The sequence below is a fragment of the Pseudopipra pipra genome, chromosome 25 (genome assembly GCF_036250125.1).
Source record: "Pseudopipra pipra isolate bDixPip1 chromosome 25, bDixPip1.hap1, whole genome shotgun sequence".
NCBI lineage: Eukaryota > Metazoa > Chordata > Aves > Passeriformes > Pipridae > Pseudopipra > Pseudopipra pipra.
This window is the reverse complement of record NC_087573.1, coordinates 1638391-1661786: the sequence shown is the minus strand read 5'-3', so window position 1 is coordinate 1661786 and position 23396 is coordinate 1638391. Positions and strand designations below refer to the sequence as shown.

Here is a 23396-nt window from a genome sequence, read left to right as displayed (position 1 = left end):
CCTCCCTGGATCTCTCCTGGGTGTGATTCAACCCTGAGCCCCGCGGGGTATTAAAAGCACCAAAACAAACGAGCATTGAGAGAAATCTCCCTGATACCCTCGGGAACAAGGATGGCTCCCTAAAATCACCCCCCCAGCCAACGCCGCGGCAGATCCCTGTGGATCCACTCAGGGCAACACGTGGGAAGTGGGAATGAACCCATCAATCCCTGAACTTCAGAGCTGGTGCTGGCACTAAGGAGATTTGTGCCTGAGCTTCTCTCAGTGGCTCAGCTGACCTTCCAGCTGCACCCAGGATCCTATTCCAGAAATACTTTGGAATAGGAGGGATGGGATAATTGCTCCTGGAGCTGAGGCTGCGTTTGGCAGGGTTGGAGAGCAGAGTCATTATGGTTTTGGGAGTTCAATCACCCCCTCCTGGAGCAGCTCATCAGCCCCGAGAGCACGAGCAGCTCCGGGGACAGGCCCTTCATCCGTCACGCTCGGATCCCGGCACCACATAAATGTGAATTAATTTATCATCCTGTCCTCGTGGCGATGGAAGGAAATGGTGTCATTCTATTAGGGAGAGGGGCTGGAGCCTGCCGAGGCTGAGCGTTACCCCAAGGTCAGACAAAAGATATGGCAGGAGTGGGAAATGAGCTGAGATCACCCAGAGCACTCGGCGCTTAATCAGAAAATACCATTTAACCTTTACAAACCGGTCACGGGCGGGGGGGGGAGAAAGGAGAGCACGAAACTTTCCATGGAAAGCAACGATGTGGCCACTGCCAGCCGGCACATCCCACCCCCCGGAGCCCCCACGGCAGCTGGGAATTGGCCCCACGGCAGCTGATCCATGGGATGGGCTCGGGGGCCACCCCGGGGGCACCGGGTCACACCAGCCCTGCTAATCAGCTTCTCACCCTCCTGGGGCTTCTCCTTTCATCAGCCAGAGAGAATAAAAAAAAACCCCAATTCATTGGAGTTATCACTGGCTGGAAACAAAGGGGGTGTGGAGAGTTTCTGTCTGGGTGTACCTTGGGCATGAAGGGCATCGAGGGTGGGGTGGGTTACAGGTAAGAGGAAAAAAACCATCATTTTTAACTGGGATTTTGAGGGGAAATTATTTAACAGCTTTGCTTATATTACAAGAAAAAATACACAGTCCCTGAGTTAATTAGGACGTTGCTTCGTTTAGGAGGAACAAGAAAAGGAACTGGTTAGAAAAATATGGACTAAAAAGGAAAAAAATCGAGGTGGGAAAGTGTCTCAAAGAGCAGTTTAAGGGGCAGTTTGGGGGCACAGGACATGGCTGTGTTGGCAGCTGGGTTGGTGCTGCCCAGGACCCTCCCTGTGCCCCTTCACCCAGCAGGGAGGGATCCTGGGGGATCCCGGGGGATACTGGGGCCGGTCTGGGAGCTCCTCCACCGCCATCCCCACCCCAAAGCAGGAGTTCCAACCCCACAATTGTTGGGTGGTGACTGAGAGGGACACTTGGGCAGTTCCTGATGGAGCAGCTCCCAGGAGCAAACCCAAGCCCAGTGGCAGCACTGGGGCTCTCCCCCAGGAGAGGTGGAGGTGACAGGACAGAGCCATCCCATTCCAGCACAACCCCTGTCCAAGGCCATCCCTCCCACGCTGCTCCAGGGGGGAGCAGAGCAGGGCAGGACACGGTTCCTGCCTGTCCCCACAGCGTCCCACTGTCCCCACAGCATCTCCCTGTCCCCACAGCAGCTCCCTGTCCCCACAGTGTCCCCCTGTCCCCACAGTGTCCCCCTGTCCCCACAGTGTCTCCCTGTCCCCACAGTGTCCCCCTGTCCCCACAGCGTCTCCCTGTCCCCACAGCATCTCCCTGTCCCCACAGCGTCCCCCTGTCCCCACAGCATCCCCCTGTCCCCACAGCATCCCCCTGTCCCCACAGCGTCCCCCTGTCCCCACAGCGTCCCCCTGTCCCCGCAGTGTCCCCCGGCCACCCCTGTTGGGGCTGCAGCATCTGGCCCTGGTGATCAGCCAAGTGCTAATCACGGGCTATAAACAGTCCCTGCAGCTCTGGAAAAGCCTCCTGGCTCCCAGAGCCTGCCCTGCTCCTGCTGCCCAGGAGGGCACCCAGAGCTGGGGGGCTTGTCCAGCCCGAGCTCCGAGGAGCTGATGGGCAGCCACCCATCCACACGGGAATTCACCTCCCCAGGAGCTGGGAATGCCACATTCCCAGCAGGAGCCACACAGGTGTCCCATGGGATGCCCAGGCCCTGCTCATCCCTCAGTGCCCCCCATCCTTTTGCCAAAGCTCCCAATCCACCCCCTCCACCCACTCCCAGGTCCCCTCTCCCCCCCGGGGGTAACCGGATCCAGCACTCCGGTGTCAGGACAAGGCAGGAACACGCCTGGAGAGGATTAATCCCGTAAGTGAGCTGTAGTTACAGGCTCCAGCTCCTCCCCAGAGCCTGGCCCGGGGCCCTCGGGCTGCTGGATCACCTTACACAGCTCGGGTGGCAGCTGCCACGCTCCGTCCTCCACCCACCCACCCACCCACCTCCCCGGGACCAGGCAGCTCCATCCACCCCCCCCAGCACAGCCAGGGGCACATCCTCACCCCCAAACCCAGGGATAAACCTCCCAAGAGGTGAGGAAGCTGCTCTGCTCCTCCTGGAGCACATCTGCTTCCCCTGCTCTGCAAAATGCCTCTGACACTGAATCCCCAAGCCCGGAGCTCCCGGAGCAGAGAAGCAGCAGATCCAACATTTCAGCCCTTTGGGGGAGGTGGCAGCACAGGAGGAATGGGAGGAAAGACAGGGAAATCCTTCAAAACCTCGTCCAAAAGTGCCAACAGGGCTGTGTGTGAGCCTGGCTCTCTCAGGAGCACTGGATTTGCTATTAATTTGCAGAAATGCTCTTTTGACAGGTTTTCCTTGCCCTGTGAGGGCTTGGACCCGAATTACACCCAGGGAACTCCAGGAAGATCATCCCTTCTCATTACACCCCTGTATCAAGTCCCATTAAAGCAGGATAACAGAGCACATGGCTGGGAAATCTGGTTTTCAGGGACTGCCCACCTGCCACAGCAACACAAACCTGCACAGAAAATTGCCTTTGACTGGGCAACTCTGCAGTCACAAAGCCTGTCTTGTAATTGCTTCCCAAAAGGAGCAGAACGAGTCACACAAATGCACATTTTAGCCGGTTTTCCAAAGGAAAAGCCTTCCCTGCACTGCCTGGCTTTCAGCTGGTCACTGCCAGTAACTCCTCTCAGCCTCTTGGCCCATTTCAAGTCCAGCTGGAAACTCCTTTAGCTCTGGGAAAGACTCAATTCCTCCAAGTTCAGTGACAGTGGTGCTGTCACAGACTCGCCCTGGAGATTTCCATGCACAGAATTTATCAGTCCTGCAGTTAAAATCAACCCAGCCCCTCCAACCACCCCAAACCCACCACCCCAACCTGGGCAAAGGGGGCACCTCCAGCCCCCCTTCCTCCCTCAGACCCCCCAAACAACGCCTTGGAGCAGAATCCCAGAATCCCGGGATGGTTTGGGTTGGGAGGGACCACAAAGTTCGTGCCCTGGGCAGGGACACCTTCCACCAGCCCGGGTTGCTCCAACCTGGCCTTGGGCACTTCCAGGGATGGAGTTGATTTCCCAAAATGACCCAGATGGGATGGTCTGGGTGTCTCCTGGCGGGGTTTGGTGGCCCCGTTCCCACTCCTGTCCCCAAACACAATTTTCAGCTACAAGAACCTTCAACACCAACAAATACCCCAGAGCTTAATACAACAAATGAACTTCTTTCCCCCAGTGTCAACCTCATTAACCCACCAACACCCACTCCATCACACTTCCTTTAACAACACATTTCTGTTATCCACTAAAACTGCTGCTCCCAACACCAAAAATTCACCAACCAAACGAACCCTAAAACCAACATCAACCACCACCACGACTAAAACAAAACCTCAACAATAACCAAACCCCAACCCAGTCCCAGTCCTTGTAGCTCACAATAAAGCACAACACTGAATCCTGACAGCCCCTGCTGACAGGCAGAGTGTTTCCCCCTGGTGAGAAATCACACCTCATTTATTACCCTGAGCTCGGAACCGGGAGGGAAACACCATTCCCTGGGATTTCTCAGCAATGCCTTCACGAGTTTTCCCATTCCTCTGCATCAAACTGTCACCCTTTGCAGCTCCTCGTTGGCACGGGGGGCACAGCCCCTCCATCTGCCTCCTGAGCCCCCCCCAGAACAGCAATGAGTTAATTGGGAGAACCATTTGGCTTCTGCATAATGAAGTTGGCACAAAACCAGCTCTGAACCTTCAGGCTTGGTTCCTGCGTTTAAAAAATGAATAATAATAATAATAATAATAATAATAATAATAATAATATTAATAATAATAATAATAATAATAATAATAATAATAAAGGGATTTAGGTGCCTGTTGAAGGACCAGGCTGGTGTTTGGTGTTTGCTTTAAAAGAGGCAGAGGCTGGGAGGCCACGTGGAGCCAGGGATACACAGAGCTGAGGAGCTTTATCTGCCTCCTCTGTGTTGCAAAATATCTCTGGGAGAGATGAAACCGTGTCCTACAAACCCTTGCAAACACAAATCTCCTCCTGCCGAGGCGACTGGGAGCAGGAGGAAACCTCACTGGGTAAAGTGAGGGAGTTTAAAAGACAAGCAGAAGACAAAGGAAAGGGAAATTTCAATGTTTAGCTGCTGGAGCTCATCTCCAGCTCACCAGAGCTCTGCAAAATATCCGTGTAAAAGCCATTAAACCCCTGTGTTAAAGCCATTAAACCCAGAGAGAGAGACAGGGAGCTGAGAGAGGGAGTAACGAGGAGGGACTGGGGATAAGGGCTGGAGCAGCAATTTCCTTGAGTTCTAGGTGCCAGAATTGGAGCTGGAATGCAGCTCTGGTTTCCAGTAAAACACTGATAAGCTTTTCCCAGACAAACTCGGGTGGGGGGGGAACGATCCCACCCCTGGCAGGGGCTCAGCCCTGCTCAGCTCCCCAAAAAAACCCTCCTTCCCCAGGATAACAGAGACATGCAGGGCATGTTCCCCTCCTTGGCTGAGGTGAGGTGGAAAACAGCAGTGAATGTTCTTCACTGGGTTCTGAAAGGGTTTCTCTCCCTTTTTTTTTTCTTTTGCTGACTTTTTCCCAGCGACATCATTCTCCCAGGGGACTGGGTGAGCTCAGGGTCGGCGAGAGAGACTCCAAACACTCTCATTTTGATTTAAATACTCTACTTTTGATTTAAAAAACAGGGTAAATTTGAGTTTCTTTGCACAGAGATCCGTGTGCAGCAGGGTTATGTTAAAGAAGAAAAGGTATGCAATGCACTGATCCTAAATTTTCCACTGCCCAGGGCTGGCTGCAGGTCCAGAGCCAGCAGCAGCACTCCAGGCCCACCAGTGGAAGGTTCACCCTGACCCCTTCAGTGCTGCCAGCACAGAATTCCAGGCTCCAATCCCAGCGGGAGCTCTGAGCAGCCAAACCCGTTTGGACATTTCCCCACTTCAGGAACGTTGATAAGGCAGGTCCACGTTTTAAAAGTCCATTAAAAAATCAGCCCTCCCCGGAGACACTTTCACAGCTCATTCATTAACCCCCTCCCGGGGGGGGGGAAGAGCCCCTTTCCATCGGGTTTAAGCCCCAACAAGTGACCAGAGCTCGGCTTTGCCCCCTGGAACCCCTCCCAAGGAGCTGCACTGGTCCCAGGAGCAGCTTTAGGAATAAAGGCAGAGCTGCAGCAGCCTGAGCCCTGCAGGGCTGAGCCCGAGTGCCCCGAGCTGCAGCTTTAGAGCCGGTTCTACTCCCGGCTCTGGGGTTCTGCTCCAATTTTGGGATGGGATTTTCATGCCTGTTTGCAGCTCAGGCCATGCCCAGCACGACAAAGAGGTAAAGCAGCACCAGCCCTGTCAGAAGGCACCGGGAGGCTCCTGGTAATGAGCTCTGGCTCAGTCCCAAGCAGGACCACTGGTGTTTTCTTGCCTGGGTATAAAGGAATTACCAGAGTTTTCCAGGTGCTGTTGCCAGGAGTGAACAGCTCCCGAGGGTTCATCCCCAGCTGAGTGGGAAAAGAATTTGGAGAAACCCTGGCTGAGACATTCCTTTGACAAAGGTGGGCAGAGAATCAGGTCTGCACCGTTTCAGGCACGGGAAGATTCCCAAACCCTGTTCCCCTGGAGACACCACCCCGCTCTCACTCAGCAAACACTTCCCAAAGTAACTCTGGAATCACAATTCCATCAGAACTGGACCCGTGGAAGCAGTTTTATAAAGCCAGGCATGTTTTTCACTGCTCATAACCCCTCGTTTTAATGATGTTACACTCACAAACAGCCGCTCGTTCCCCTGCTTGGCTCTTCCCAAAGTGCCAGCCATTCTCCAGGAATTCTGGGAGCAGGGAAAGTTTGTCCCTCCATTATTTGAGCCTCACTGAAAGGGTGCAATTAGCCTTGGAACAAGCATCTGTTCTGGGGGACAACCTCAGGATCCTTCCCCTGGCATCCAAAGGGTCCCATGTGACCCGGAGGATGCCAAGCAGCCCGAGCCTCCCTCCCGCTCAGGAATGCAGACAATTCCCAGAAAATCAGCTCCCAGAGCTCAGAAAACTGGGCAAAAACCTGCAGGAATCTGTAACCCTTGGTGTGCTCTGCAGTTTCCTGGAGGAAGCTGCAGTTTCAGGGAACTGGTCAACAAATCCAACGGGAAGACTCCAAGCAGCTCCATCCCCAGGGAGAGGCGGGAATTTGGGGCTCTCCCCTCTCCTGCCCACGGGGTTTTGGCCAGCTGGGAGAAGAGGATTAAATTCCAGGGCCATTAAATCAAATTCAGTCAAATCTCGGGGAATGCAAGAGGGGAGCGTTGAGTTCTGGAAAAACCAGCATTTCTGGGAAGGAGCAAGGAATCCTGCAGGATCCAGGCACAGGATCCAGGCACAGGATCCAGGCTCAGGATCCAGGCACAGGATCCAGGCACAGGATCCAGGCACAGGATCCAGGTACAGGATCCAGGTACAGGATCCAGGCAGGATCCAGGCACAGGATCCAGGTACAGGATCCAGGCAGGATCCAGGTACGGGATCCAGGCACAGGATCCAGGCACAGGATCCAGGCACAGGATCCAGGCTCAGGATCCAGGCAGGATCCAGGCACAGGATCCAGGCACAGGATCCAGGCAGGATCCAGGCACAGGATCCAGGCACAGGATCCAGGCAGGATCCAGGTACAGGATCCAGGCACAGGATCCAGGTACAGGATCCAGGTACAGAATCCAGGCACAGGATCCAGGCACAGGATCCAGGCAGGATCCAGGCACAGGATCCAGGTAGGATCCAGGCACAGGATCCAGGTACAGGATCCAGGCACAGGATCCAGGCTCAGGATCCAGGCAGGATCCAGGCAGGATCCAGGCACAGGATCCAGGCACAGGATCCAGGCTCAGGATCCAGGCACAGGATCCAGGCTCAGGATCCAGGCAGGATCCAGGCACAGGATCCAGGCACAGGATCCAGGCTCAGGATGCAGGCACAGGATCCAGGCACAGGATCCAGGCTCAGGATCCAGGCTCAGGATCCAGGCACAGGATCCCTTTAGGCTTTGGAATGTCACCGAATCCCACACCCGGCTCAGAGCAGGGGGATCTGGAGCATCAGACACCCTGGCAGGGTTTCAGACCCTGTTTTGGGGGATCCCGAGCCCCCCCCCCTCGCTTCCCATCCCTCGGGAGCGCATCCCTGGCGTGTTGCCATGGCAACCCCGTATCCATGCGCAGATCCGCCTTCCTGGGCGGAAAAGGGGGAGGGGGAAACGAGCTGGGAGCTCGGAAATTATTCATGAGAGATGAGGGAGGGCTCTGAGCCCCCCCAGCCCTGCCCAGGACCTTCCCCTCCTCCCCCCCTTGGCCAAACGCTGCTGATTTTCTGTTAAAAGAGGAAAAGAGCCTTTTCTGCTCTGCCAGCCCTGAAGCACCAGCCCCAGTGCCTTTTTTTGTCCTTGTAGGACTTAATTAGAGGCAAAAACCTTCTGGAAGGGAGGCTCTGAGCCCCTGGCAGAGGCTGCTCAGCCCTGCCCTGCTCTCAACCTCCTCTCCTGCTCCTCTAGCTCAGCTCCCCTCTCAGCCCAAGCCAGCAGGGACAGCTCCTCCCCTTCCCTCTGGAATGGGCAGAGGGTTTGCTGGAGCTGTGACAGAAGAAACAATTCCGAGGGGGGGGCCAGCAGTGCCCCCTCCCCGCTCAGCCCCGGGAGTCCCTTCCCCAGCCAAGAGCCTCAGTGCAGCCATTTGATGCTAATTATCTTCTGTGCAGTTTTATGCAAATTCCTCCTGCGGAGGGAGATGCCTGGAAATGTGTTTTCCATGCTCTGAGTGCTGCCAGTGCCATCAGTTTGTCACATCAGCCCCGGGGCACGTCTGGGCCCCTCCTGGGATGCTCCAAACTGGGATGCTCCAAACTGGGATGCTCCAAACTGGGATGCTCCAAATGGAGCTGGGATGCTCCAAGGTGAGCCTGCCAAGCATCACGCCCCCCTCACCTCTTCCCAGCAAAGTGGCTGCTGGATATTCTGTGGGGACTGATGGCTCCTGGGCCTCTCCAGCCCGGGGGGGTGGAACTGGGACTCGCCTCAACAATTATGGGCAGGGGAGGAAAGATGCCAAGGAAATGGGAGGGGGAACACAAAAGGCAGCAAAACTGAGCTTATCCACAGATTCCAGTCTCTGCATTCCCACATTCAGAGGGTTCATGGGCAGGAGAAAGGCTGAGGTTTGAGCTTCAGGCAGGGCAGAGGGACCTGCAGGCAGCTCTGGCCTCATGGAAACGATTCCCCCTGACAGATGTGTGACCATCCTGCAACCAAACCAGCAGCAACCAACCCAGCAGCAACCAACCCAGCAGCACGAGGACACAGGGGCTGCTCTCAGGGTTTCAGGACAGGTTTCCCAGTCAGCCCTTGGGAGGCTTTCACTGGAATCAGATCGAGTTACACCAACAGCCAGGAAGGACTGAGGGAGAGAACCCGGCACAGCCTCTCCAGCCCCTACACCCAAAGCCCCCAAAGCCCCCAAACCCCAGCCCCATCGGACCTGGAGCACTCAGGGAGCAGCTTTTTCCCCCACAGCAGGGGCAGGGCTGGGGGAAAGGCTGGATTTGTGTGCTGGGGATGACAGGGATGCAACATCCTCCTCAAACCACAAGCCCCCCTGGCTGGCTGGAGGAGAGCAGGGAGGCAGATTTCCAGGTCAGCAGCTCCTAACATGCCTTCTGCATTCCTCCAAAGCCCTGAGCCAGCCCTGGTGGGCTGCACTGAGCTTTCCAGGGTCTCAGGAGCCAAAGCATCTTAGTGCAAGGAGGGTTTGGGCAAAGCAGGACAGACAAAGCCTGTCATTAAAGAGTAATGAAAATGCCCGGTTTGTGGGAGGAGGACGTCACTAATCAGCTCCCTGAGGACTTCACCTCCATCATCTCCATCTCCTCATGCCCAGAGGCTGCAGGGTGCTCTAAACCTCCTGCCACGGCCTTGGGGCTGCAGTGCCTGACCCCACGGCCTGATCTGTGCCCTGGGGGGGCACCCAGAACGGCTCTGGAATGACCCCCATCCCACAGCAACCAACCCCCAGGGCAGGGGAGCAGGAGGTGCAATCAGCTTACCCCCAGATTACCACCGGCTCCTTTGGCAAGAAAAAGCTCCTTAGCAAGCCCAGAAGTCGGGAGAGCACTTTTCCACCTTGCCCCGAAGCTCTCTGGGTTAAAAGGGAAGCATCCTAATTAAACTGGAAGGCACACACGCCTCCGGTGAGGGCTGGATTTACACCCCACCCCCAGGGAGGGCCGGGATCTTTCCATCCCGGCACAGCCACGGCTCTGCCTCGGTGACAAGCAGCCCTGGGAGCAGGAATTCGGGGGTTGGATGCCAATGTCATCCCTGCCTGACCGGGGAGAGACTGGAAAGCAAGGAAGGCAAAAGACACGCTGAGATAACGGGGATCAAAGGCAATGAACGTGCCCTGGGCAGCACCAGCCACGGCACAGGGAGGGGATCCGAGAGCACAGGGGGGGTCTGGGTGCAGGACAGACACAGCCAGCAGGTCTCACCCCGAGGTGACTCTCCCCGTGCCCTCGGGACACCAGTCAGCAGGACACGGGAGCAGAATTCCCTGCCCATCCCCCTGCAGATGTCCCAAATCCAAGGATTTACAGAAAATCTCCTCCAGCAGCAGAGTCACCTCCCTTTGCCTCTCCCACTCCAGACACACTTTTCCCCCTCCAGAGCTCGGGTTGAGTTTCTCCATCTCTCTGTCCCGAACACAAAGTGTTCTCCTCGTGCTGGGGAGGATGTGCTGAGCCCCTCCCAGAGCTGTGAGCCCCCCAACATCCCAAAAGCACGGACCCACCAGCCCAAAAAGCACCGAATTGCTCTCCAAGACCCTCTCCCCAGCCCCTCAGGGCTGCCCCAGCCCCTCCAGCAGCTGCCAGCAGTGACTCGGGCTCTCCTCCCCCTTCCCTCCCGGCCCTGGCTGGGTGTTCCTGCGGGAATAATGCGGGAGCTGTGGGCACAGGACACTGCCCACTCTGTCCCCCCCGGTGCCCAGGCCGGCAGGGAGCGGCTCTGAGTGCCAGCCAGGGCCTGGCCCCGCGGCCTGGGCTGGGACGACGCGTTTTGTTCCAGATGCAGCTCCCTTTTGTTCCGCGGGGCTGAGCCGGACCCTCATCACCCTCTGCAGGGGGACTTCCCAGCCAGGGATTTCGGAGGGATTCGCCAATATCCCAGCACGGATTCTCCCCTCTCCAGCAGCAGCATCTCCAGCTCTGGGGCAGTGGAAGTGCAGAGGGGTCGCAGGGACCCTCATCTTCCACCACACTCGTTTGAGCAGCTCTGGGACTGCTCAGGGACCAGCCTGGCTGGTACCAAACCGGAGAGCAAGAGTATGAGCTAATTAAGCCCCTTTGTTAATTAAGCCCCTCTTTGCCCTGCAGCCACAGTCCTGATAAGCCCCAAACAGACTCTGCTGAGGATGTTATTTATTGCAAGACACGAGATGAAGCCTGAGAAGTGCAAATCCCCCCAGTCCAGGGAAAAGAGGCTGAGGGGGAGGTTGGCTCACGTTTGAGGGGAAGCATTTGGGACAGCACAGGCTTTCCTGCCCTTCTACAGCTGGGAAAAGGAAAAATAACCCAGTTTTGCTCCCAGATCCTGCCTTTGCCCTTCTGGTTTTGCCAGGCAGAAAGCACACAGCCCACTGCACAAACCACGCTCCGAATGTCCCTGAAACCCTTCCTGCTCCCAAACTGCCCTTGAGACTCCATCCCTGGTGTGAGGTGTCCTACCTCGAGCTGCGGGACCTTTCCACACCCCAAAACACCCCCCCAGGACCGCGGTGCTTCCATCCCGTGCCACCACAGCGCTCCAACACCCCCCGGGCAGGGCTCAAGAGGCAGCGGAGCTGAAGCAAAGCGAGCGGAGCCCAAGCAAAGCGAGAGGAGCAGCCGCCTCCTCCCAAGCCCTCGTGGCTCCGGCCGTTCTGCTGAATCACTTACTGCAGTGCCCGCACCGCTGGCAGGACCTTCCCCGAGCCCCGGGAGCTCACACGGGAGCTGCAGCACCCGACAGCACCGGCTGCTCCTCCGCCTTCAGCTCCTGGAGCATCCCAGCGCTCCCGAGGCATCCAGAGCCGGGCGCAGGGAAATCGTCCCCTCCCAGCGGGTTTCGGCGGAGCCCGAACTGTTCCTGCCCCGCAGAAAATTAACTCAGGGAGACGCTTTCCTGCCAACCGGGCTCCGGCTGCCGCCAGGGGATCGCTCTCCCCGCCAGGGCGGTGCTGGGGCGCGGGGGGGGCTCGGGGGAGGCAGGAATTGGGGGGGATCCCAGGGCGGGGGAGAGGCAGGAATTGGGGGTGGAGAGGCAGGAATTGAGGGGGATCCCAGCGCAGGGGAGAGGCAGGAATTGGGGGTGGAGAGGCAGGAATTGGGGATGGAGAGGCAGGAATTGGGGTGATCCCAGCGCAGGGGAGAGGCAGGAATTAGGGGTGGAGAGGCAGGAATTGGGGTGATCCCAGCGCGGGGGAGAGGCAGGAGAGGCTCCGCGCCGGCGGCGGGGGCTGAGCAGCCAGACGGGAACAGGTTTTCCCTCGCCGAGTCCCCCGCGGTGCAGACGGGATGACTCAGAGCGCAGGGGAGGGCACGGCACGGGAAAACAGAGCGTGAGGGAGAGGGCACAGGGTGGGCAGGAGGAGGGCACGGAGTCGGGGGGGAAGGGAGCGGAGATTCCTCCCTTGGAGAATCCCGGGATATCTGGGGTTGGGAGGGACCTCTGGAGCTCACCCAGCCCAACCTCCCTGCCAGGGCAGGGTCACCTGTGGCGGGTGACACGCGTCCAGGTGGGCTCGGAATGTCTCCAGGGAATCTCCACCCCCTCCCAGGGTAGTGTTGGAGTGGGGGCTGCACGATTTGCAGCTCCAGAAGCAGAGCCAAAGGCTGCAGCAAACCCTGCCCAGAGTGGGAATGAGGTCCCTGCACAACCATGGCCCCCAGTGCAGGGCACTGCTCCTCCTCCCAGTAACACCAGTATGGACGCTCTGCCCCCCCATCATCACACAGGAGCTGTAACAGCACTGGGTTCGCAGAAAGGAGAGTTCAGGGGCACAGGAGCTGGGGCAGGAGGGGACAGGAAGGACACTCTGCACAAGGACAGAGGGACACGGGGATCTGTCCTTCCTGAACAGAGAACCAGGAGGTTGCTCTCCTCCCAGAAATGCTTCCCTGCTCCCAAGATGAGCCGCTCCAGGCTCCCGGGGAGCTCAGCCTGCCCCTGCACATGACTCGACACTTTCTGATCCCTCAGAAGGGCTGATGTGACTCTGCATTCCAGCTCCGATGGGACAAAACGCCTCAAAAGCTGCATCTCAGCCCCCTTCCAGGCTCATCTGCATCTCAGCCCCCTTCCAGGCTCGCTCACCCTCGTGGTGCATCCTGTGCTTTACTGTTTTCCCCAGCTCTGAAAGAGCCAACCCCAAAGAGTGAGAAGAGGGGATTTAATTAAAAAATTAAAAACCCAGGCAGAGTGTGCCCATATATCCCAGTTCCACTGGTAATTAGGAAACAGATGGGGGAAGGAGGGAACGGGGAGAGGAATCTTTGTTAGGTTAATTGTCTGAAGGCACTAAATGAAATATAGGTGGCCTGATTTCCCTGGAGGGTTGTACAGGAACTTAAGGATAGACTTGCCAGAGAGTAAAAGTGGGAGTTTCCCAGTAAAGGACAGCAGAAGATTATAACTAATCAGGCAAGAACAGAAGTGATAAAGCCAAGGAGAAAAAACAAAGCTCCCCTTTGTAGCTTTAAATGAGGAACCGACCAATCTGATCCACAGCTTCATTAACATCTTATTAAAATGCCATTTCCATTTTCCTGATTAAACGGGTTGGGGAGTCGAGAAGTCTTTGTGGTCTTGGCCTTTCTCCAGGGTGGAGGTGCCCCGGTGCCCAGAGGTCCAACCCCTGGGGACGGTTCAGGTGACACCTTTTGGAGCCAGCACTTCCCTTCTGCTGCTCGCCAAGGTGCCCTCCGAGGACGCCCCTTCCTCCCGGCCCGGATGTACCAGAACCTGATATTTTGGAGCAGACACAGCAACAACACCCTCCTGTGTCCCAAGCGTTGGGTGATAACGTTTCACGCCGAGGGGGATGTTCTTATCTCCCCCAAACAAGAGCTGCCAAACTCCCCCTTCAGAGGCAGTTTCTGCTCGAACGACTCAAACAGCGGCTCATCAGGCTCGTTGTGACAGACAATTAAATCCCATCGCAGCTCACCTCGGCCTCCACAACCCCCCCAAACCCTTCCTCCCCCACCAAAGGGCACCACGAACCGCTCTCGGTCCCGCTTTGCCGCGCGGGTGTCTCATTAACCCGGAGTAGCTGCCGAGATAATTACGGAGCCAGCCCGGCTCATCCGGATTACTGGGATTGGCAGTGCCCGACAGGCACCGAGCCCAAACGGCTTTCCAACCACGGGAAAATTAGAGTGGGGCTGGAAGGGAGAAGGATCAAAGGTCCAGCGTGATGGGACGACGAGAGAAGCAAGCCTCAGGATTTGAAACCATAAGCCACATCCCTACCAATTGATTAGTTACTTCTCCCTGTTTCCCCTTGATTCGGGCGATGCCTTCCTGCTCTCTGCCGAAATTAAAACATGATCCAGCCCCTTGAAGAGCACACATTAAAGAGATATGAGATCTGAGCCGAGAAGCTGCATTACTTTTAATTTGCACGGGCTGCCTGCTGCAGCTCCAGCGGGATATCAAAGGCTCCGGGGGCTGTCTGGGAGCAGCCACTGGAGCTGCTGCTCTGGGAACCAGAGTCACCCCCGCCGTGCTGAGCAGCTGCTGGGGGCTCGGCCTCTGTGTCACCGTGGAAGGAGAGGAGGAGGAGGCTCAGCCACGTCTGGAGAGAGGCAACAGCAGCTGCTGCCAAGGGCGACGGTGGCACCTTCCCCCACGGGCTGTGCCACCCAGCCCAGCCCCCCCAGGTCACTCTGCCCTAAGGGCTTCCCAGTGCAGAACTGGTCCCACTGCATGGACTGCAGTGTCCAGAGCCGTGAAACTGTGCCAGGTGCCCAGTCTGGAGAGGCCACAGCATCCTGATCTCCCCACACAGGAGCAGAGGGGTTTGGATCCATCTGCACCTCTCGGTGGGGCCGGAGGCTGCGGGGTCCCTGTGGCAGCTCCACGGGGTGCCCCCAGGACCTTTCCCTGTCCCTGGAGAACAGGGATGCTCCCCCAGGACCATCTCCTAGCCTAGAGAGTGGAGAGGCCCCCGGAGCATTCCCTGATCATGAAAAGTGGAGATGCTCCCCCAGGACCATCTCCTAACTCTGGGAGGGTTCCCTCACCCCTCACATCCACTTCCCCGGGGCCAGCACGGGGAGATCCCCCGGGAACGGCCCCTCCTCGGCCTCCCCCATCCCGGGGAAGGCTGGGATGGGCCCTGGTGGCATCTGGCCCACGCTGCCCACCCCTGCCCGGGGGTAATCGTGCTCCATCTGCCTTCCCCCAGCTCAGCATCTGTTCAGGATCGATCCCGGGAGCGTCACCAGCCCCCTCTCGCTGGACAATGGGCAGCATCAGGCACAAACTGCATCTCCATTGTCATCAGGCACCAACTGCAGCTCCATTGTCAAAGAGCTTTTCCTTTGGCTGCCTGGCCCGTGGCACCCCTGGCTGTGCACGGCCAGCCCTGCTCTGCTGACTGAGACCCACAATTTATTGCTAATTAATCAACAGATGTTGACTCGGACCAGGCAAGGGCAGGGATTTAATGCATCCAACAGCCCACAGAGTAAATATCTGGGGCTCACCCAGGAGAAAACACCTCCCAGTCCCTGCAACACCTCTGGGGAAGCTGAGGCAGGGTGTTAAACGGCACAAAATCACGTCCTGCACTCACAGACCAAAAATCTGGGAGAAACAGATTCCCCTTCCCCTCTTCCCCACCCCTCCTGCTGGGGGAGGTTGTCCCCGGGGGGGAGGTCCTGGGCCAAACCTCCCAAAATATCACCCCCATTCACCTTCCAACACAGTTTTAAAGCACGTGCTGTTACTCAGGGGACCAGCAGGGAAGAACAGAACTTTTTTAGCCACTATCAGCAAGTTGCAAACGTGACCTGATTTTTCTTTAATTTTTTTAGTGCCACTCGGCAGACAAACATCACATTCTGGCAAGTGAAACCACACCTCGAGCAAAGCAAATCCAGAGCTGGGCTAGCAGAGCCTTGTGAGGACAAGGAAGGAGAAGATCCTTCCACTGTGCCAGGAGAGGGAAATGCCATTTAAAACCAGACACTGCTCTGGCAAAGCCCGGATTGAGCGAAGACGAAACGAGAGCTGACAAGCTGACATTTGGAAATGCAATTAGCTGGCTCGTAGAGCCACCCTGTTATCTTATTGTTAATTATATGTTTGCTCAGTCTGAGGCAATACACTTATTTCAACGTAATTCTCGGGCTCTCCTGCTTTGACGGGTCCCTTCAAGCAAGAGCTCCCGTCTCCCCCTCCCTCCCTGCCAGCGACTTTCGGTGCCACAAAGGCCTGGGCTTCAGTGGATTATGTAATTGCCATTAGAACCTGCTCCTGGGGCAGCATCTGGAGTGAATTCCCAGCATAAGAGGTGCTTGGGAACCACTGCTTTAATTTCCCACTCCTGCAGTTCCTCCCCCAAAACCCCAGTCCCAGTCCCCCCAGTGCCCTCCCCTGCCCTGAGCTGTGCCAGCAGACACGGGTTTATTCCCATCCACGGCCCTCCCTCTCCTTAATTGTGATAAATCTGCCTTTTAAACACATTAGAGAGCGTCAGGGACCAGGCCAATTTCTGGGCACAAACATCATTCCCATTTGTTTGTCTGGCAGGGCAGCCTGAAGGGGGAGGGAGCAGCACCTCAGCTGAGCAAACCTGGCATCTCCTGGGCAAAAACCCTGCCTGGAACACTCAGAGAGCAGAGCCCTCAGCTCAGTTCCACCTCCACCCCAAACCCCAGCACAGAGGTGGAAGGGGGAGACAAGGAAGTGGAGCCCATGGAATCAGGGAGCAGCCCCAGCTGCCACCCTGGCCAGCAGGACTCCCACGAGGTCAACCAAAGCTGCCCAGCTGCTGAGAGGGCTGGGAAACAAAGCCCTGCAGGCCTTGGCAGCTGGATGCCAGAGCTGGCAGCTCTGATGGGCAACGTGATGGTCTGAAGGGCACTTGGGCTGTGCACAGACCTGCCTTCTGATAGTGCAGCCCGTGGATTTGGTGTAAACTAACACAGGGGTGAATAAACCCTGATTCCAGCTCTTCTGGGCACTTAGTTTTGACAGACAGTTCAGCTTTAAGATGTTTTACATTAGAATCCAGATTTACTCGATACAGGGGAAGAAGGAAATGGGATTATCAACTCATTAAGTTGGTTTGATATAGAATCAGAGAATCACAGACTGGTTTGGGTGGGAAGGGGCATTAAAGCTCATCCCATCCCACCCCCTGTCATGGGCAGGGACACCTTCCACCAGCCCAGGTTGCTCCAAATTATCCAACCTGACCCTGGGCACTTCCAGGGATGGGGCAGCCACAGCTTCTCTGGGCAACCTGTGCCAGGGCCTCCCCACCCTCCCAGGGAAGGAATTTCTCCCCTAAACTTTGCCTCTGTCACTTTGAAGCCGTTCCCATTTGCCTCATAATTCCAGTTCCTGCTGACAGCCCCTCTCCCTTCCCTGCAGACCCTTCACTGCCCGGGCGGTGCTGTGAGGTCTCCACACAACCTCCTCTTCTCCCACCTTCCCCAGCTGTGTCACGACAGGAGGGTGACCCAGGAGCAGCTCTGGGGGTCCCCAGGGTTGTGTCACACGTGTGTGTGGCCACAAAGCCCCCGTTCTGTCCTCCCCCCCTGCCCCTCCCCGCTGGCATCTGTGAGCACGTCACGGGGGCTCAGACCCAAACCCCCGAGCTCCCAACAGGCAGGGCTTTGTTGCCGGGGCTGGGGGGAGCCTGAAAGCAAGATTTCACGAGGCCTGACACCATTTAAGTGACAGCAAGAGCGGGAGCTTCTCCTGGGCCCTGCACTCCAGGGGGGCCCGCTCGGAGCACAGCCGTGCCTTTGTGAGCAGAGTGACCCCCCCAGCCCTCACAAACGGGGCTGTGTCACGGCACACGGGGTGGCTGGTGGTGCCAAACCCCTCCATGGGACTGTCAAGAGCCCGTGGAACAAGATCCAGGCTGGCCCCAAGTGGAATTGCTGGAGGAGCAGTGACATTTCCCACCAGAGCACGGGCAGCTCCTCATTAACTGGGAAAAACTTCCCGAGCCTGGGCTGGCCTTCACCTTTGAGGGAGAAGGGAATGGGGTTATTGCTGTTATTTCTTTCCCTGCCCCCAGGCTGTGCAAATACCCAATAAAAAGGGCTGTGAATATCCAATAAAACAGCTCCCCGGTGGTGTGAGCACAGACAGGCTCTGTACAGGAGAGAAGGTTCTCAAAGGGATGTGAACAGGGAGCAGGTTGTTTTGTTCCCCGCTGAGGAAAACCCTCGAGGTGATGGGATCACAAAACACTTCTGGCTGGAAGGGACCACGGCAGGTCAGCCAGCCCAGCCATCAGCTGCAAGCAGGCTCAGCCCTAAGCCCAGCCCGGGTTGGGGGGGCTTTATCCAGGTTTAAAACACCTGTCCAAGAAGGGTGGAGCCCACCCACCCTCTCCGGGTAATCCAGTCCTGCTGGAGAGGGAGGAGGGGGGGAACCGTCCCCCCCTTCTTGCATCCTCCTATTTCAGCGTGTCCCTGTTATCCCTTTTTACCCTGAACACGAGGGGAAATCAGGAGAGGACACCTCGGGGGCTGAGGGGGAGGGCACGAGGGCCCCCAGCTCGCGGTGGGTCCGCGGCGGGCGGTTCAGGACCCTGGAGAGCGGCCGGAGCCCCGCGGGACGGGACGGGACGGGACGGGGCTGCTCCGCGAGGGTCCCTCTCCCACCCACAACAGTCACGTCTTTGTCATTCCCGGGTTTCCCAGAGAAGCTGTGGCTGCCCCTGGATCCCTGGAAGCGTCCAAGGCCAGGTTGGACAGGGTTTGGAGCAACCTGGGCTAGTGGAAGGTGTCCCTGCCCATGGCAGGGGGTGGCACTGGATGAGCTTTGAGGTCCCTCTCAACCCGCCCCAGTCCATGATTCTGTGATTCTTTTATGGGATAGCCGGGAAAAGGGAGCATTTCAGAGCAGAAAGAGGATTTCGCTGCATTTCCTGCAGATCCAAGGAGAGCCCTGTCACCCTCCCAGCTCCCACTGCAGTTGCCAGCCTGGCCCATCCGTGCCAGGACATTTCAGGAGGAATTCAGGATGCAGGCTGACAGTCCGACAGGATCACCCTTGCTGGGCCTCAGGATTCCTACTGTCTGCAGGAACCCATCGGTCCCCGTGCTGAAAAAATGGCAAAACCCCCCTGCCAGGGAGGCAGAAAGCAGCAGAAAACCTGCCAGGAATTCCAATGAACCTCCGGGTTCACCTTGCACCAAAAGCCTCTGGGTTCTGCTCCCTTTAAGCAGCCATCTGTAAGGAGCAACGTTTGCTCCCAAAGGTGGGAAAGCAGCATCCAGGACAGTGCAAGGGATTTATCAGCCCTGCCTGTGTCCCCCTACACTGAACCCTGACTGTGCAAAGCCCCCTCTTGCCCCTTCCCCCCGCCTGGGAATGCAGCAGCCCCGTGCTGGGGCTCGGCTGAGGAGCAGAGCGAGGCCAGGGAAGGATTTCCAGACTCTGCTCTGGGAAGGGAATTCTCCATTCCCTGTTCCCAAGGCCTTTGGTCCAGCTCTACCTGCAGTGGGTGCTTTGCTCCCCTGTGCCCTTGGGCTGCTCTCTCCCAGCTGCATTCCCACAGGGAGGAGAACAGGCCTGGATCTCACAGGATGGGATGAGATCCAAAGGGCTCTGAACCGAGGGGAGATAAAGGGACAAAGCAAAGACTTGTCCCCCTGTATCCTTGGGAACTTCTACCTGGTTTAGCCACACAGCCCCATCTCTGCTTGTTCAGTTGTTAATCCTTCTCCTCCTATCTCATTAACTGGGAATGGTGATCCCTGTAAGCAGGGCTGAGGTCTAAATCCTGCTCTGTTTTAATCCATAATAACACAGCACTGTTTCTTTCAGATCTGGATTAAAGAAAAAGAAAGGGAGGGGGATTATTTAACGTAACAACAACTTCAGGCAGGTTCCCTCCGAGCTGGATCTCTAAAATTATGCAATAATTATCCTGGACAGCCAAGGTAAAGGAATGGAGGTGTGACCTGCTTGAGCAGGAGGGGGAAAAAAAGAGAAAAGCTGGAGCAGAAGTCATCCAACAACATTTAAAATGAAGAAAATCCTTTTTGAAAGGAGTTACCCACAGGGCAGGGAGACGAGCTAGACCTCCCTGACAAGATTTGCAAGAGCCTTTCAAAAGCTGTAAGTGAACACAACCCGTGGCTGGAGCTGCCTGCTCAGTTTGAAGACACAGGGGGATATTTTGGTAAAGGGCAAATGAAACCCAAGGAACAAACCTTCAAAAGGGAAGTACCAGAGGTTTCTTGCTTGGGTTTTTTAGAAGTCCCCTCCCGGGTTCTGCTGTTATTCAAATTCTAGGAAAATCTGATTTTCTGTGTGTTCCTCAGAGACGTCCAGTGCAAACAACCACAGTGGGGTTAAATCTGAGTTCCCTGCCCAGGTGAGCTCCATTTCTGGAGACACTGGGCAGTGCTTTGTAGAGACCCCCCCAAACTACCACATTCCTGCTCAGTGGGGTCAAACAGGTGACAGAAGAGGGAGGGGATTGGAGCCTGCCAAGGTCCTTGGGACCTGTGAATATTCACCCAGCAAAACCTCCCCCCAAGGTCACCTCAGGTCCTTCCCCCAGGGTCACCCAGCCAGGCCTGGAACAGAGTCTTGGAAGTGGGAATCACTCCAGTGGAAAGTTAAACTCCTTTAAACTCCTTCCACTGCCCCTCTCCCATCAGCCTGAGCCGACAAAGGTCCCTTTGCCTCCCGCCCGTGGCCGTTCTCCCTTTCCTCGGGATCATGGGAGCTCCTGGGGCAGCCCTTGGAGCATCTCATCCCCGGTCCCACACAGCCCCTGACACACGGAACAGACACCTCCTGGATCACCCCTCACCTCAACCCCTCCCCTGCTCTCCCTGAGCAGCTGCACCAGCAGCTCATCCCTGGGGCTCCGTGCCCTCCTTCCCGGGAATCCCGGGGGATCAGCCTCCTCCCGTGGGATCAGCCTCCTCCCAGCACCCCACACGGCTGCCAGGAGCCCAGGCAGGACCAAATCCTCATTCTTGCCGGTTTTACCAAAGATATTTGCCCACCTTTGCTTGCCTGAGCACGGCAGGAAGCCTTTGTGGTGGCACTTTGCCAGCAGCAGCAGCGATTTTACGCCCAGGACCCCGCGAAGACAATTAGAGCCCGGCAAGGCAAATAATTCATTATGAATTAATACCTTCTGAGAGCTTGGGATATTTTCCATTTAATCATTAGCTGGGAGAAGAGGTGATTGGATTGACTGTCTCAGTTTAAATCAGATCCCAAAGCCACAGCCCAGCTCGGGGAACAGCCTGAGAGGGCTGAGGGTGAGGACGGAGCTTTGTTATCCCAAGAACCAACCCCATCGTGCAGCTCGAGGGAGACAAAGCCAGTCCCCGGGTCTCAACCCCTGTAAACAAAGTCTTATTTTCAAATTTAACAACTTGAGCCCGTCCTCTGTCAGCTGAGCAGCCCTCCATGCATTATTTATGTCGGATTCCTGTTACAACCACACACACAAAAAAAAAAAGGGAAGTCAGCAAGAGCCCAGCCTGGAGCTGGGGGGGAAGAGAAAGGCCAGAAATAGAAATGAAAAGGAGGATGCTGCGTTTGAGGGGTTTTCTTTCAGGGTAGGCCAGGCAGAGAAGTTTTTCTGGGAACAAAGCAGCCACGCTGCCCGTCAGTGCCTGCCAAGGGTGGGGGTTTCACAGAACCTCGGGCAGAAAGAAAGGAATCAGCAGCTCTGGAAAAGTCACAGGATTGTTGCCTTTGTGCTCAGCAGCTGAGAGGAGCACCCCGGAAACACCACAGCGCCACAGGATCCATCTTAAAGCAGCCGGGCTTGGCTGGGCATGGCAGCATCCCGGTTTTCCTGCAACACATCCCCCCTGCCCCTCTGCGCCGCCTCCCTCCCAGGGAGCAGCCGGGAACATCCCTGCTTGACTTTCAGGAGTGCCCCCCGGCCCACGCGCTCTTCCAAGGAGCTGACCTTGAAAAACGAGCTCAAAGGAAAAGGAAAAAGAAAAACCCGTCCAAGCCAGACGCACGAGCCTTTCCCAGTTTTAGCAGGGACAGGATTTTCTGGAGAAAAACCTCCCTTTTTTTCGCCCGTAATCCCCCAGAGTGCCATGCCCACAGGCCTCACCGGGATGCAAGGAGCACCTTCCCTGCTCCCTGTCCTCCAAGGAGCAGCTGAGGCCACGGCAGAGGACACTGCCCCGCGCTCCAGCCCAGCATCCCCCCTCCCGGGCCCGCAGCATTCCCACCTCCGGCGCGGCCTCGCACACGCAGCGGAGTTTCCTTCGCCCTCCGCAGCCCCTTCCCGAGCATCTGCCGGAGCCGGGGAGCAGCTGAGCCGCCCGGAGAGCCGGGAGCACAAATGATTCAGCACTTTCCCCACCTCCAGGAGCTGCCGGATCGATCGCGGGGCTGCTGCAGGCGCGGCCGGATCACGCGGATCACAAACCTGGCCGGCACCGGGCGCTGCTCTCCGGCGGGGCCCGGCCCCATCCAGCGCCGCATCCCAGCCCGGGAGTCCTCCGGGAGGCCTCGCCCGATGGATTTTGCCAGCCCGGGGGGTCTCCGAGGGGAGAACGCGGATCCGCCCCCGAGCACGAGAGGGAAGCGCCGGGTCCGGGTTCCCCGCGGGGCAAAGCCCTCGTCCCCCGGGGGGCTTTGGGGCCCCAAACTTGCCGTGTCACACAAAGGTCTGTCCCCGGGCTGCGCTTCCCCCCCCGGCCCCCCGCGCTGCCACCCCGGGATTTTATCACACGCGCGGACACGATGTCGTGACGTAAGAGCCAAAATCCCATCACATGCCCCCAGCCCGGTACCCACCTCCCCCCGCACGGGGTCCGGGCACCAAAAAAACGGGGGAGGGAGGGGGAAAGGGTTACTCTGCAGGCAACGAGATCCCAAATCCGCGGTGAGGATGCGGGGACCAACCCTCCCCCCCGCCCGGCCGTGCCCCGCGCTCCGCCCGCCCCGAGCATCCCCCGGGCCGCTCCCGCATCCCGGTGCCCCCCCCCGGGACCCCCTTACCCGGTGAGGAGCGGAGGGTCGGCGGCAGCCGGGGCTCGGTGCGGGGCTCGGTGCGGGGCTCGGTGCGCCGCACTGCGCGCTCCCGGGCGCGGCCGCGCCGCACTGCGCGCTCCCGGGCGGGCGGAGAGCGAGCGCGCCCCGGGAGGAGGAGGAGGAGGAGGCAGGGAGGGAGGGAGGAAGGCAGGGGCTGGCAGGGAGGGGGCTAAGGCAGGGGGAGGGGTTAATTAGCGCGGCCGTTAATTAGCAGCCGCAGCCGCGCCGCCCCGGCTCTGCCTCCCCGAAAAATCCCCGCGGGCTTTGCCAAAGGCGCAACCCCGGGCTGGGAATCCACCGGCAGGGAAGGGCAAGTGTTTTCTGAGCGCTGGGGTCACCCAGGGGAAGGGCTGCGGGGGGCTCAGCACCCTCCAGGGCCCCCCCAAAGCACCGCCGTGAGGAGCAAATCCCCCCCTCAAGGGCGATTCTGCCACGGCGGGGCCGCCGGGGAGGAGCTGAAGTGCCACATCTTGGCTCGGGGTGCGGTGCCAGCTGGTGAGTGCCCCAAACCAGGCGCTGTCCCCCGCCGAGTGACCCAGCAGAGGTGAACATCGC

The 23396-nt window shown here is 57.7% G+C and overlaps 1 protein-coding gene across 32 annotated transcripts in view; it reads right to left on the bottom strand.

Annotated features, from left to right (window-relative positions):
* Positions 1-22910, bottom strand: part of NFASC (neurofascin) — an 84515-nt gene extending 61605 nt beyond the window's left edge. For 7 of the 32 annotated variants that reach the window (XM_064635589.1, XM_064635604.1, XM_064635590.1 and 4 more), the window contains exon 1: positions 22234-22422. The gene's annotated coding sequence lies outside the window, so the exon portion shown is untranslated. Of the gene's footprint in view, positions 1-11515; positions 12088-22233; positions 22425-22808 lie in introns of those variants that run through there. The other 25 variants (XM_064635588.1, XM_064635594.1, XM_064635597.1 and 22 more) reach the window with 10 other exon arrangements.
* Between the last annotated feature and the right edge of the window lie 486 nt (positions 22911-23396).